Raw genomic sequence first — 15,123 nt, 5'->3', positions numbered from 1 at the left:
GGACGCCAGTCTTCGGGGCTGGGGAGCAGTTTCGGGTCCACACTTGTTCCAGGGCAGGTGGACGCCGACAGAAGCGGAGCTTCCAATAAATATCTTGGAACTCTGTGCGGTCTTCAATGCTCTCCAGCAGGCACAGCGGTTTCTCCAGGGTCGCCCGGTGCAGGTCGTCGGACAACGCTACCACCGTGGCCTACATAAACAGGCAAGGAGGAACTCGCAGTCGGGCGGCTCTCGTAGAGGTCTCTCGGATCCTGGTTTGGGCGGAGCGCAATCTTCCGGCCATATCAGCGGTCTTCATCCCGGGAGTGCTCAATTGGGAGGCGGACTTTCTAAGTCGCCAGGACGTTCATCCGGGGGAATGGTCCCTGCACCCGGACGTTTTTCAACTACTGGTGGACAGGTGGGGTCTTCCAGAAATCGACCTCATGGCGTCCCGGCACAACAACAAGTTGCCGGTGTACGGGTCTCGCACAAGAGACGAAGGGGCGTCTCTGGTGGATGCTCTGTCCGTCCGGTGGACGTTCCGGTTCGCATACCTGTTCCCTCCGGTCTCCCTTCTTCCACGGGTAATCCGGAAATTCAAACAGGAAGGAGGGACGCTCCTGTTGATAGCTCCCGCGTGGCCCAGACGGCACTGGTTCTCAGACCTTCAGGGTCTGTCCGTGGACATTCCTCTGCGGTTGCCGCTACGACCGGACCTTCTGTCTCAGGGTCCTTGCCTTCACCCGGACCTGACTCGGCTGTCTTTGACGGCGTGGCTGTTGAGACGGCCATGCTGAGGTCCCGGGGGTTTTCCAGCTCTGTGGTGCGGACCATGTTACGAGCTCGGAAACCGTCTTCCGCGAGGATATACCATCGCGTGTGGCATACGTTCTTCCAGTGGTGTCGACCGAGAGGTTATGCACCGCGGGAGTTTCGTCTGTCTCGGATTCTCGCCTTCCTGCAAGCGGGACTAGATCATGGGCTTCGCCTTGCTTCTTTGAAGGTACAGGTTTCGGCCCTATCTGTCTGGTTTCACCGTAGGATTGCTACAATCCCGGATGTGCGCACCTTTATGCAGGGTGTTCTCCGCATTCAGCCGCCCTTTGTTCCACCTGTGGCGCCTTGGGATTTGGCTGTGGTCCTGAGGGCTCTCCAAGGACCGCCGTTTGAACCACTGGGCTCAGTGGATCTTAAATGGCTAACAGCTAAGACTGTTTTCCTTCTGGCCATTGCTTCGGCCAGACGTGTTTCTGAGTTAGGGGCTCTTTCTTGTAGACCCCCTTTCTTGGTTTTTTATGGGAACAGGGCAGTGCTCCGCACTCGGCCCGAGTTTCTTCCCAAAGTTGTTTCCCAGTTTCATATTAACGAGGAAATAGTTGTTCCGGCCTTTAACTCACCGGGTCTTTCCGTGGGTGAGGCCTCTTTGGATGTTGTGCGGGCCTTAAGGACTTATGTTGACCGCACTTCTTCGTTTAGGAAGTCGGACGCTTTGTTTGTCCTCTTTGGCTTCTGTAAAAAGGGTTGGCCTGCTTCAAAGCAAACTTTGGCAGCCTGGATCCGTATGTCTATTTCTGAAGCTTATCTTCATGAAGGCCTACCGGTCCCTCCTTCTCTGAAGGCTCATTCCACTAGGTCTGTGGGTCCTTCGTGGGCAGCTCGACGTGGTGCCTCGGCAGTTCAGATCTGCAAGGCTGCTACGTGGTCTTCTGTCCATACCTTCGTGAGGTATTACAGGTTTGACACCTTCGCCTCTCAGGATGCTTCCTTCGGGCGGCGGATTCTCCTTTCTGCACAGGAGCGTCCCCACCCTTAAAGGATACTGCTTTGGGACATCCCCAAGGTATCCTGTGGATACCCTATGGACCCTGAAGTAGAAAATATGAGATATGGTAAGAACTTACCCTTGTTATCTCTATTTCTACGAAGTCCATAGGGTTCCACAGGACTCCCGCCCTGTCGCACCTGTGCTGCAGATGGGCTTTGCTCTGGTCACCGGTTTTCCGTCTCCCTCTGGTGAGAATGTGATTCTTGTATGTGTCCAGATCTTTGTTCTCTCTCTTCCTTCTCCTCCTCCGGCCTATGGCTTGGTAACTAACTGAGGTGCCTTGGCTCGGGGGCGGGGTATAGGAGGGGGACCTAGTGCATCCTGGGAGGCTGAAAGCTTAACTCTTTGGTGCCCTGCGACTGACGTCACACCTATACCCAAGGTATCCTGTGGAACCCTATGGACTTCGTAGAAATAGAGATAACAAGGGTAAGTTCTTACCATATCTCATATTTTTGTCCAAATAGTAATTCCCCATTGAAAGGTAAGGCCTCCAGACCCTTCTTTGAATCAGAGTCCGCTCTCCAGGACCGCAACCACAAGGATCGGCGGTCAGACACCGCTGCAGCCGATACCCGCGAGGTCAGCAGACTAGCATCTAAAGAAGCTTCACCAATGTAAGAAGCAGCGTCCCTCATTTGTCCCAACAACGCCCGCTGGACATCCGGAGCGTCGTCCGGGAAGGTATCTTCCAATGCATTGGCCCACCCCTCAATGGCCTTGGCCACCCAGGAGATGGCCATGGACGGTCGGGCCACCGCCCCGGAGAGGGAGTAAATAGACTTTAAGCAAGTCTCAACTTTCCTGTCCGTGGGATCCTTCAGCGAGGATATCGACGGTAATGGTAAGGTGGCGCCCCGAGTTAAACGGGTGACATGGGAATCCACCGCCGGTGGAGTTTCCCATTTTTTACAATGTGCCTCAGGGAAGGGGTAATTAGAAGCCAACCGCTTCTGAGGAAGGAATCTCTTACTGGGCGCCTGCCAAGCTACCGCCATATGATCCGTCAACTGATCCGACAGGGGGAACACCGCAGAAGCCACCTTAGTTTTTTTGAAACTAGGAAACTTCGACTTAGGGCGGTGCGAGCTATTCTTCTTATAGAGGATGTGGCACCGGTTCCTAACTAGTGCTCGCACATTAATGGACGACTTGGTATCCATTTCCTGGGCCGAGGCGTCCGAGTCAGTGTCATCAGGGACCTCCCCATCATCTGAGGAACCCTCTGAGTCTGATACCTGAGCAGCCCGTGTCATGAGTGGGCGTTTTGAAATCCTAGAAGGCATGTCAGTCTGCAACATTGACTGAAAAGCCGAGGAAGCGGCCGCCAAATTTTGCACGGAGTTGGAGAGCACATCCACCCATGGTGGAGGAGTCGCCATAGGGGCCTGAAAAGGTACCACAGGCTGCTGCGGCACAGGGGAAGCCTGTATATACATAGGCAACCCCACATAGGGACCTACTGATTGAGACCCAGGAGGACTCCGCAATAACTGCGGGACACCCGGGGAATGGGGGATGGTCGGCTGGGGCACCGCCCTAGTAGGGAGAGCAGTCGGGACCGACAGACGGTCCGCAATAGACACCAGCACTTGAGAAAACATCGCCCACGGTGGTTCCTGCGCCAGAGAAGGTCTGGATGGGTCAGGAGCCACCTGGCATCGACTACACAGGCCATCCTGTGACAAATCCTCCCTATCTACTCCTGCAGAACAGCGTCCGCAGGAGGCCAACACCGGAGCCACTGAGCGCTCAACCTCCTCGTCTGACATGACAGAATATATTATATATCTGGCACCAGGGTAGAAGTAAAACGCACTCACCGGTGTGCTGAACAACAGCCCACAATATGGCACTGAGTAGCACACAACTGTATGTGATGGACCTCACAAATACGTGATCTATATAGGTGAGGTCAGTAGAAACGCCCCTCCCCCACACACCTGTAGGGCTTGTAGGAGAAGTAAAGGGATAGGTATAAGCTGACAGTAAGTAGAAAATAAGCACAGACGGCAGCACTAGCAATAGTCACATACCATGCAGGAAGATATACTCACTGCACCTTTACACTACAATCAACCTGCCCAGATTCAGTGTCTGGGAGGGCTATAGTGCTGTGTACGCTGTCCTTAATCAGGGGAGAGGTACACAGGGGGACCGGTCCGCGTGCTCCCTGAGATCTGCGCTGCCACTGGGAAAATGGCTGCTGGAGACCTCAGAGGAGGAGTGGCCGAGTATCTGCAGCTCAGCGACGCCAGACTGCGTGCTGAAAGGCGCGCTGAGCTGAGGGGAGGAGCCGCTGACAGGGAAGGCTTCCTCCCCTGGCTGGCCATAACCCCAGGGATGCTGGCTTCCCGCTTGCCCCTTTATCCCTGGTGGTCTAGTGGTCCCACGGGTTATGGGGGGGGCCCGCCGCCACTGCCAGCAGCCTCCGGTCTGTCCCCAGGACCGGAGGCTAAAGGACTGCATTTAAGGCATTCCGCGCGCCGCCGCTAGCCAGCGACGCGCGGCTTACCTGAATCCCCGGCGACTCCGGCAGCAGTCCTGGGAGGTAGACAGAGTCCGGCTAGTACGGACTCTGCCCTCCCGCCGCGATCCCCAGATCAGTACTGGCGTCGCGGCGCCAGTCGGGGATCAGAGCGGCAGCGTGGGCGTCTGTACAGACAGCCCTTCGCTGCCGTCTGTAGTAAAAAGATTAAAATAAATAAAATCTAACTTAAAATAAAAAGCTTCTGGGGGCTGCTCCTGCAGCCCCCCTGCGCGGTGACCGACTCCGGCCGGGCACCAGCTTACACTGAGGTGCCTGTGGCTCGGGGTATAGAGGAGGACCCAAGTGCATCCTGGGAGTTAAAAGCTTAACTGTGTGGTGCCCATGGATCCTGTTCCAGCTATAACCCCAAGGTCAACCCTGTGGACCCCCTATGGACCCTGAAGTAGAAAGGTGCAAATTATCGGTGGGCCTGTTTCCCCAGGACACGTCCTCCATTTGAAGAGGCCGGGAGTGAAACTTGCATACACTGCCATGACAAAGGTAGAGGTGAGCTAGCCCAGGATCCGAATGCAAGAGTATTGACACTCAGTAATGACAAACTTTGCGAATCCTGGCTTGTAGGTTCGAACTCTTTTCTGGTGGGAGGAAGACCCGCTGAACCCTGAAACCTAGCAGAGCCCCCAGATGGGTAAGTCTCCTGCAACGAAGTCCAGGAGGAATTCTCCCATTGATGATCTTTTCATGGGACTGGAGATCTATCGAGAGACTGCTGTGTTCATTGAGAACCTCCAAGGCATGGGCAAGAATCAGAAGGTTGTATAGAGAGCCAAGAAGCTGGCAGTCGGCATTTAGACAGTCGGATTCCTGACTTCATCCCGTCAAAATAAGTAAAAGATATCAGAGGAACAGGTATGTGGAAAACTCCTTTATTGCGAGTCAGTGCCCCAAGGATTTTCCTAATTTGTAAGCAGGTATAGAGTAATATAGGGAAAAGTTCTGGCCAGTAGTAGACCAACAACATTGGCAGTGGGTATAAATGTTGGTGCTGCACAATGTCTACAGTTACCTGTAAGGGTGAATAAATGACCAGAGGTGGGCGTCCCTCACCTTCGGTGTACAGTGGCCATAGCGGTTTATATCAAAGTTTCTATGAGACTTATTTTGATATAAACCGCTATGGTCACTATACACCGAAGATGAGGAACGCCCACCTCTGGTCATTTATTCACCCTTACAGGTAACTGTAGACATTGTGCAGCACCAACATTTAGTCCTGTAGTTACACAACACTGAAGCACCCCCATCCCTGGGTGCTTTGCCCTTGGAGAACCTGGTACCACAATCCAGGGCAGTCCCCACACACCAGTTAGGTAAACTACTGTGTGCAGTGAATGTGACCTCACCCCATAATAAGCGGGGCTTTACAGATGAGATTTACTAAACTCTGAAGAAAATTAGGGCACAGGTGAGAAATAATGAGTTATGGTAAAACTTACCTTTGTTAACTCTCTTCAAAGTCCATAGAGTCTATAGGGCTACCATGGGGTGTAGGTGGTGGATAAGGACCGGACACCAAACAGTTAAGCTTTCAACTGCCAGGATGTAACGGTCCCTTCCCCCTAAACTCCGCCCCTGAGGCAAATCCATTTGTTAACAAGCCCAAGGCAGGAGGAGGAGGAGGAGAAAAGGAAGACTGGTACACAGAAGAATCACACACATCAAAGAGACGGGAAACCGGTGACCAGCAAACCCAACCCAGAGAAGCCAGGGGCGTCAGGGCGGGCGCCCTGTGGACTTCGAAGAAAGAGTTAACAAAAAACTTACCACAACTCATTTTCTTCAGGGTCCATAGGGATCCACAGGGATACCATGGGGATGTCCCATAGCAGTATTCAAGGGTGGGGATGCTTCTGAGCTGAGAGTCCAAATGAAGCACCCTGAGAGGCAAAGGTATCGAAGGCGTGGACAGAAGACCATGTGGCCGCTTTACAAAGCTGTTCAGCTGAGGCGCCACAGCGAGCTGCCCACAGAGCGAGTGGAATGAGCGTAGACATTAGCCGGCACAGGAAGCCCCATCTGTGTGTAAGCCTGTGAGATAGTCATGCAAAGCCATCTGGCCACTGTCTGTTAGCTGGCCTTCCCTTCTTATGGAATCCAGAGAGGACAAATAGGGAATCTGTTTTCCGAAGAGAACTTGTATGATCCACGTAGATTCATAAAGCACGGACCACATCCAAGGAGGCCTCACCTGCCGAGAAATCTGGTGATTGGAAGGCTAGGACTACGATTTCCTCATTAATATGGAAATGAGAAACAACCCTGGAAAGGAAGTCAGGACGAGTTCGAAGAACAGCCCTGTCCTGATGAAAGATCAGAAATGGGGAGCGACAGGAAAGCGCCCCTAAATCTGATACCCTACGGGCGGACGCAAGAACCAGAAGAAAGTCTTCGCTGTGAGCCAAATGAGTTCCATAGATTCAAGGGGTTCAAATGGAGGGGCCTGGAGAACCACTGACAAAGCCCACAGAGCCACTGGAGGGACGAAGGGAGGTTGAATACGGAGGACACCCTGAAGGAAGGTGTATACATTCGGCATTGAAGCAATTCTGTGCTGAAACCAAATGGACGGAGCAGAGACATGCACTTTCAGCGAGGCCAGGCTGAGTCCAAGGTCCAATCCTGCTTGAAGGAGGGCCAGGACTCTAGAGACCCTAAAAATTTGAGGGTCAAAACTTCTGGTAGCACACCACTGAAAGTATGTTTGCCACACTCTGTGATAGATCAGGGCAGAGGTCGGCTTACGTGTTCTGAGCATAGTCTGGACCACCGAGCTAGAAAATCCTTTTGGACCTTAGGAGGGATGTCTCAAGAGCCACACCGTCAAAGACAGACGACCCATGGACCTTGAGACAACCGGTCCAGATGTTGAGGACGTAGGAGAGGAGCGTCTATGGCGAGGCTGTGAAGATCGGCGTACCAATGTCGTCTGGGCCAGGCCGGAGCCACCAGCAGGACAATGCCTCCGTCTTGCTTGAACTTGCGAAGGACTCGAGGAAGAAGGGAGACTGGAGGGAATAGGTACGCCTGATGGAATGTCCACTTCACCGACAAGGCGTCTACGCAGGATGCTTCGGCGTCCCTTGTTCTGGACCCGTACACTGGCAGCTTGCGATTGTGTCGGGAGGCCATGAGGTCCACCTCTGGCAGGCCCCACTTGTCCACTAGGAGTTGAAAGAGCTCTGGGTGGAGAGACTATTCCCCGGCATGCACGTCGTGACGGCTGAGGAAGTCCGCTTCCCAGCTGAGAACTCTCAGAATGAACACCGCGGAGATTGCCAAGAGGTGACCTTCAGAGAATGCGTGACACTTCTGCCATTGCTGACTGACTTCGAGTGCCTCCTTGCTGATTGATGTAGGCCACTGCTGTGGCATTGTCAGATTGCCCTTGTACAGGATTGCCCTGAAGAATGACCTGAGCCAGAGTGAGGGTTCTGTAGTTGGCTTGGAGTTCCAATACATTGATTGTCAGGGTCGACTCGACCGATGTCCTGAAGAATGACCTGAGCCAGAGTGAGGGTTCTATAGTTGGCTTGGAGTTCCAATACTCGACCGATGTCCAACGGCCCTGGAAGGAGTGTGGACCGATCACTGCTCCCCAGCCCCGGAGGCTTGCGTTCGTTGTAAGGAGTACCTACTCCTGGATCCAAAAGCGGCAACCCTTAGCTAGGTTGGACATCTGTAACCACCAGGAGAGGGACAGACTAACCTCTGGAGAGAGAATCATTGTCTGGGGAACTGATCCGATGGTGTAACCCGTTCCATCTGAAGAGCATTAGGGGAGAAATTTACTAAGATTCGTGTTGCTCCCGATTTGCATTCTCGGGTGATAATATAACTTTTTTGCAGATCGGGAATATGCTATCATTAAAGTCGGGTGATTTGTTCATTTTTTCGGGTTGAAATCAGGGTGGTTTTGTGCCGCAAATGCGGCCGTTTTTTGCAATAGAAATGATATCACCATTGGCTCAATTCGGAAGTACTTTTCACTAAATTCGGACGTTTTACACTCAAATCGGGGACTCAATAGAAGTTTTAAATGCACCACCTCCAGAGCTGCGAGTTGCAATCCAACATACACAAATCCGTGTGATTTTGTGTATGTTTATGAATTGAAAGTGTGTAGTAAGGGTTCATATATTTTATTTATTTTTTTAAATTGACGTGGGGTCCCCCCACTTTTGGAATTACAAGCCCGGCACACGTACCCCCACTGTAAAATAAATAGTTAAATAAAGACATGACACACATACCCCATGACTAGTAAAGATTTATTACACACATACATCAATCACACATACTTACCTGTACCAGCCGCTCTGTCCACTTGTCCAAGTAGAATCCGTGTGTATGGCCCTGCAAAACAGATCTTATACTCACCTGATCCTCGCAATGGTCTCCGTAGGATCCTCGGGGGGGGTCTTGGCAAAACAATAACAAGCTTACCCGAAACCAAAGGGACTAGTACTGATGTGTCTTGTCACACATACCAATACTATGCGAATGCCAGCTGCCGGGACATCACGGGGTTTCCTACGTCTTTTTTTTTTTTTATTTAACCCTTAAAAAATAAAATAAACAAGCAGTCTGCACATATTTCACTGATATGTGCAGCCTGCTTGTTTGGGAGAGAAATTCGGGCGGTGAAATCGGGACTTCAAAACGGACAGGATCGACTAAATACACCATCAATCAAAAGGATCCTGTCAAAACCGGGAGCTTGGTAAATTCCCAATTTTTAAAGTGAAAAAAAATGGCCATTTTTTATCAATCCTATCTGAGTTGAAAAACGGGTCAAATCGGGACCAACACGAATCTTAGTAAATTAACCCCTAGGTGTTGCAGAGGCCTGGAATGGAACTGAGTATACTCCACCATGTTGAAGGTGGATACCATGGAGCCCAGAATCTGCATTGCTGAGTGAACTGAGACTCGGCGACTTCGGAGTAATCTGCACACTCGTAGTTGAAGTGTGGAGATCTTGTCTGTTGTCAGGAAGTTTCTCTGAGCTTCAGAATCCAAAAGAGCCCCCAGATGGACCATCCTTTGTGAAGGGTTCAGGAAGGACTTTTTCCAGTTGATTAACCAGCCGTGTCTCTGTAGGAAGGCAATGGTTACCTGCAGATGGCGTTGAAGAAACTCTGGGGAGCGTGCTAAGAAGTCATCCAGGTATGGTAGCAGCCTGACTCTGACAACGCAGGTGGGCTGCCATGACTTTCATACTTTTGGTAAAGACCCATGGTGCTTTAGAGAGTCCAAAGGGCAGAGCCTGAAATTGGAAATGTTGCTATAGTACAGCAAACCGGAGATAACGCTGATGAGAGGGTGTTATAGGTACATGTAGGTAAGCGTCCTGAATATCCAGAGATACCATAAAGTCCCCCGGCTCCATAGCTAGTACAATAGAGCGCAGGGTTTCCATCCGCAATCTGGGCACCCTGATGAATTTGTTCAGGGATTTGAGGTTGAGGATAGGCCGATGAGACCCATTTGGTCTCTGCACCAGAAATAGGGTAGAGTAATAACAGTTCCGCTATCGCAGTGAGTGAACGATTAACCCCGCTTTCAGCAAGGTCTGAATGGCTTTCTGGATAAGCAGGGCTCTGCTCGGGTTTGATGGAGGGCCTGTGTAGAAAAACTGGTGAGGTGGCCGTTTTAGGAATGAGAGGGTGCATCCATGAGAGACCACTTCTTGTACCCAAGCGTCTGTGGTTGTTTGACGCCAGCACTGGGCAACTTGAAATCGGCCTTCTACTCTGTGGTCCCCCAGGCTGAAGGTTTGTCCTCAAATTTGGAAGCAGGACATAGGGTGGCCCAGGTCTGCTTGGTCCTGGGCTTAACGGCCCTTGTGAAAGCCGATCGCCGAGGAAAGGACTGGCCCTTAGGCTTTCCGTGGGGACGAAAGGACCTGAAGGATGTTGTACGAGGCTTTGCAGTAGTTGCTGAGAGCAGAAAAGCAATTTTTGGGTCTGAAAAATTGGCTACAATCTTGTCTAGATCTGGGCCAAACAGTATCTCACCAGTGTAAGGTAATGATTCTAAGGCCTGAGTCTGAATCCGCCTTCCATGACCGTAGCCAAATAGTGCGGCGGGCACAAACTGATGTAGCCGTTGCTCTAATGGCCAGGAGACTAGCATCCAAGGTCGCTTCACTGATATAGGAAGCTGCATCTCTTATGTGAGCTATACAAGACATCTGATCCCCAGAGGCCTCTAGGGAGAAAGACTATTCTAGGGCATCTGCCCAGCTCTCGATTGTTTTCGCCACCCAGTCAATAGCCAATGCTGGGTGAGCATTGGCTCCTGAAAGGGAATACACAGAATTAAGGCCAGTTACAATCTTTGTATCCATAGGGTCCTTTAATGAGGAAGCTGTAGGGATAGGTAATGTGGAGCTTTTAATCAATTGTGTATCATGGGAATCTACTGCTGGGGCCTCCCATTTTGCGCAATGAGCTGCAGGAAAAGGGTAACAATGGGTCAGGGGTTTTTGGAGCAGAATCCTCTTACCGGGCATCTGCCAAGCTGCTGCCATGTGTTCGGCTAGCTGATCAGAGAGGAAAGTCTGCTGAAGCCACTTTTTGTTGTTTAAATAGTGGGTGCTTTGATTTGGGGGCGGGCTCATCATCTTCTATTTGGAGGATAGATCTGACAGCTCGCACCAAAGCAGGTATATTCATTTTAGAATGATGCTCTCCTTCCCCTGAGGGAGATTCAGTATCAGAGAGATTGTCAGAGACTTCCGCCTCAGATAATATCTGATTCTGAAAGTTGCGTGGACTGTGAAGACAATACAATACGCTTGGTAGGTTTACTGGTTAGGGGCTTCTCACCTTGCAACATATTTTGAAAGGCTGTAGTGGAAGCTGCTAGACTCTGTACCGAAGTAGAGAGAACATCTACCCATAGAGGTACCGGTACTGCCTGTACCTTTTGAGGCAACCCCACAGTGGGAATTACTGCTGTGACTGTCAGGCAGTCTGCAATAGTATCTGGCACCTGAGTCATGGACGCGCAAGGAGGCTCCTGGGCAAGGGCAGAAGACGTACAGTACCTGGTGTAATATATCACGTTGTACATAGTCCGTCCTGGACAACATCCTCCTCATTCAAGCTTGCTGCTCAGGATTTGCATGAGAGCAATGTAGGTGCAGGCGCTTGCTTGCTACTTTTGCCTTTGTTAGACATAGGCCCGTATTCGATTTGAAGCGAAAAGCCATTTTCACGTGTTTTTGGCGAAAACTTTTCGCCGATGACGTAAGTTTTGCCTGTTTGGATTTTACTCCGTATTCAATTTGGAAGACTTTCCGCCTAGGAGGAAAGTCAATGCAATGTAATAGGAGGAAAAGTTTCGCCTATGAATACCAGGCGGAAAAAAGTGCAGAATTGTGGTTTTGGGGTGCAACGTTGCGGGAACCCCCGTGCAGCCTTCAGACAGTCCCCCAAAGATAAACTGTCAAAAAATAAAACGCTTAAGGACACCCCAAAAAATCACTTTGAATTTGGGGGTGAAAAAAAAAGTTGGGGGACAAAGACAAAAACTAGTGAACTTGACTCTGGGGGAGGTCCCCAAGTATGCCCCAGGTGTTTTTTTCATTGCAGGTGCTTGCGGAAGGTGGATTTTTCACGATTTTTTCAACTTCACTTTAGTAACTTTAAAATATGCTGACCCCCATTTTAAAGTACCCCAAATTTGCAGGGATAAGTTATTTTCTGCAAAAAAAAACCTCCTGAATACTATTCTGCACTTATACAAAAACGCTATTTAGCAGCTATTGAGTCCGTTTAAAAACACAAAATACCTTCAGCAAGCCAAATCGGGGGGCACCATAGTGAACCCCCATGTCACAGCATCTTTTGGGGGGGGGGGGGGTGTCAGGCTGATTTCCCCAAATCTGACAGGACTTTCCGCTTGTTTAAGTTTCGCCGGGTGCCGTTTTCGCGTCCTTTCAAATTGAATACGGCGAAAAGCGGGCGTGCGCGGAGTGTTTTCTCCAAAAACACGCGATGTAGGCGGAAAGTCCGGGACTTTTCGCCTCAAATTGAATACAGGCCATAGTCACAGAGTATACACTAATATGTGACAGAATACACCACATACAAATGGGTATGCAGACGCTATTATGCAACAGTGTATACAAATGGGTATGCAGTATAGTGATCATGCCTATGCTTAAATAAGCTGCAGGAGTGCACAGGATATGGTACTGTGTAGAGTGCAACAGCCTTCACATTTAAAAGTAAAAATGAAGTATAGTAGACCGTGAATGCACCAGTAGGATAGGGTTATAGTGAGAGGAAAGGGAAAGGCAGACAGATTAGAGAAATCATACAGACAGGCAGTGCTAGCAGAAGTCACATACTGTGCAGAAAACCACTAACTGCAAAAGGGCACTACATTCACCTACTCAGACGCAGTGTCTGGTAGGTTATAGCGCTACATAACCTGACTCCTGGGAGAGGTAAGTAGGGGGACCGGACCCAGCGTTTTCCAGAGAGCTGTGGCTGAGCCTGCAGAAAATGGCCGCCGGAGACCTCTGAGGGGATGGGGTCTGAGGAGAGCAGCTCAGAGCATCCAGACCGCGATGGAATGGCGCCTTGAGCTGGGGGAGGAGCCGATGTAATATTGAAAGCTGATTTTTGACCACCGGGATGCTGGATTCCCGCACCATATGTACCCTGGTGGTCTAGTGGATCACGCGGTCGAGGCCGGTGTTCACGCTCAGCACCTCCGGTCTGTCCCGAGACCGGAGGCAAGGCTTCCCAGCAGCAGGCTACCACAATCTGTAATCCGCCTTACCTGTCCCCTGCGCCCGAGTTGCATTGCGGAGGCGGCTAGCAAGATCCCCGGGTGCCCCGCCGAAAGTACCAAGCGATGCTATGCGGAGGGGTGATGGATGGCAGCACAGACGTCCTAAGGACGGTCTTATGCTGCGCACCCAGTAATAAATATAAATAAAATTAGAAATCATAAAAATAAAGCTTTGGGCGTTTCGTCATGGAATAACACACAGCTTCCGCAGTAGCGTTTAGCACCCCAGGGATATTTAATTACAGCACCTAGAGCCTCCTGTGGGTCTGTTTCCGGACCAGCACCTTCCATTCTTTCCAGCCTTATACTCATCATCTCCAGCACGCCATTGCAGCGATCCCTGCATACACATCGGGCCGTGAACATCTAAAACCAAGTCTGGTAACCAATAACAAGCTGGATATTATCCCGGATATATACACGGAGGCCAGTGACTGATATATTAATATGGACATTTACTATTGGGACTGAGACTTTACAAGATTCTTATTCCATCAATTGTTTTTATATTTCTCTCAATTTTTATTATATTTTCCCCACTTGTACTCATTCCATCCACCCTTTATGGACTTGTTCTGTGTGTCTGGATTTCCAGTGATAATATATCCAATTTTATTATGTTTATTTCGTATACAATCTGATATCTGAAACTGCAGAAATAAATTAGTTTTCTAATCAAGCCGTAGTTTCATCATATACATAAAATATAAATGTCTATCATATGTTATTTAATATTTTTTTTATTTGCTGCTGATAATTTACATAATGAATTTCGTGGTGAAATAACCCATGACCTAATTATTTTGGTTTATTAGCGGCTCAAATCCTTATTTCTTTCATTTGGTCTTATGGGGAGCTTGTACCAGCCTGCTCATTGACAGCGCCAACTGATTCCCCATTTATATTATTATGTATTACTTATACCCCCTTTTACACCAGAGCAAAAACCTGGGTTGTTGCTGGGTCTACCCGGGTCACAGCTCAGTGTAAAAGGGTCCCTGAAAAGTGACTCGGCCATCCAACCCAGGGTCAGACCCAGGATGGTGCAGTGTAAACGGCGCAACCCGGGTTATCTGACCTAGGTCATGCCTAAAATGAGCTGATTGGTGGTTGTGGAGCAGTCACCTCCCACTTTTTATGACCTCACAAGTTTAGCCGGGCAGACCCAGGTTCAGTGTGAACAGGGCTGTCCTGAGAATAACCCAGATCGATGGTGCTGTGTAAACGGTGTCTGAAAACTCAGGTCGGAACCGGGTTTTTGGTGGAAAGGATGCATCAGGCTTTGATACCCCTTTCAGACATACCAAGAATCACGGGAATTTGGCCTGCCTCAGCCAAATTCCCGGGTTGCAGCGTATGTCTGAAAAGTACCTACACGGGAACACGTTCCCAGGTAGCCGACCCTTCAATCGACCAGGGAATTTCCTGGGACTTAAATCCCGGGAAATTACCCTGCTCATGTCTGAATGGTGCTACCCGGGAATTTACTACTCCCGGGCTGCACCAAGCAGCTTTTACATTGAGTTGACAGCAAAGAGCATCCTCAGCGCTGCTGCTTTGAGTTGGCAGCGCAGAGCGTCCTATAGGACAATCAGCGCTGCTGCTCACCACCCCCCACGCCAGTGGCTGTGTACAGAGAACCCCAGCCGGATGTCTCTGCCACAGCGGGCCGCCCGCACTCCCGCTTAACCACCAGGGCAGATTTAAAAAATGTTATAAAATGGCGGCAGTGATTGGTCAGCTACAAGTTGATGACATCATCATCAGCAGCAGCCAGAGAGGGGATAGGCTAGGAAGGGCAGAGGAGAGGCAGGTAATATTAAAAATGTAAAACTAAAAAACCCGGCTTATGTCTGAAAGGTGTCTACCTGGGAATTTCCCAGGTAGACGCTGTAGTGTGAAAAGGGGGGTCTCTACCAAATACCCGGGAATTTGCACAGGAGAAATTCCCGGGTTG

The sequence above is a fragment of the Taudactylus pleione genome, unplaced genomic scaffold (genome assembly GCF_031769625.1).
Source record: "Taudactylus pleione unplaced genomic scaffold, aTauple2 ptg000063l, whole genome shotgun sequence".
NCBI lineage: Eukaryota > Metazoa > Chordata > Amphibia > Anura > Myobatrachidae > Taudactylus > Taudactylus pleione.
Note: the sequence above shows the minus strand (reverse complement) of the source record.